This window comes from Lontra canadensis, unplaced genomic scaffold (assembly GCF_010015895.1).
Source record: "Lontra canadensis isolate GAN:19392208 unplaced genomic scaffold, GSC_riverotter_1.0 scaffold25, whole genome shotgun sequence".
Classification (NCBI taxonomy): Eukaryota; Metazoa; Chordata; class Mammalia; order Carnivora; family Mustelidae; genus Lontra; species Lontra canadensis.
This window is the reverse complement of record NW_022631019.1, coordinates 7,966,293-7,967,420: the sequence shown is the minus strand read 5'-3', so window position 1 is coordinate 7,967,420 and position 1,128 is coordinate 7,966,293. Positions and strand designations below refer to the sequence as shown.

Below are 1,128 nucleotides of genomic sequence, written 5' to 3'. Positions count from 1 at the left end.
TCTTTCCGAGTGTCAAACACAGCAACAGGCACAAAGATCTCCCACACATGAGCTGTCGTGCTGGTTTCTCTGAGGTTCATATCCAGTTGTCAAGTTAGCTTGCATGGCTTCGGAAAAAAGCCTGCATTCGTTTTCGATGATTCTGAGTCCAGAGAATGGGAGAAAAGTTTAAAATATGAGCCTAGAGAGTTGTCGCCAGATAGTGGAGGAAACTAGAAGATTTAGGATCGAGTCCACATTACAGACAGAAAACAAAACCTCAATGAACAGCTCTGGAATCAAGTATCCACAGAGTGTTACAGATTTTTACTGAAACACAGTATTTCTCTCTACATAGTTACCCTCATTTTTGTCAGAGAAAATGAAAGACAAATTTGGTTACAAAATAAGTCTTATCTTAATAAACTCAGCTTAATCATTTACACAAATGCAGCAAAATATATATTGACCATATAGAATCTTTAAAACTTCGATCGCTTCTCGGCCTTTTGGCTAAGATCAAGTGTAGAATCTTTAAAACTTCTTTGTTATAACTTCTGATAAGAAATCTCAGACTGGACTCTTAAAAGCCTTTCAAAGCTCAGAAGTGGAGCCAATACCTCTAGATTTTGGCAAATTCCTCCTCTCAAGGTCCCCAAAATATCCTGAGGTTCTTGCACCTGCTAGGAAGTAACCTTCCTTACTCACCTGATAAGGCTGCTGGGAGCCCCGTAAGCAAAGTGCCAAAGGGTTTTACTGGCTCTGTGTAGTCAAACTTAGTTCCTTCACGCTGTCTGGTCACACCTGAGCCTTTGTACATCTCTCTTGAATATGACCTTCCAGTCAAAGGGCTGGTAATATAACCAATGTTTCCAGTTATGTCCTGTTATGAGGAGACAGATTCTTAGGGAACTAAACAGATCATCACATTCCCATAAAAATAAAAATACTCAGGGCGCCTGGGTGTCTCAATGGGTTAAGCCTCTTCCTTTGGCTCAGGTCATGGTCTCGGAGTCCTGGGATCAAGCCCCACATCTGGCTCTCTGCTCAGCAGGGAGCCTGCTTCCCCCCCACCCTGTCTGCCTCTCTGCGTACTTGTGATCTCTCTCTCTGTCAAATAAATAAATAAAATCTTTTAAAAAATAAAAA

At 41.4% G+C, this 1,128-nt stretch overlaps 1 pseudogene; it reads left to right on the top strand.

Moving 5' to 3' along the window:
* The first annotated feature begins 472 nt into the window (after positions 1-472).
* On the top strand, positions 473-565 carry LOC116871400 (annotated as a pseudogene).
* The last annotated feature ends 563 nt before the right edge of the window (positions 566-1,128 follow it).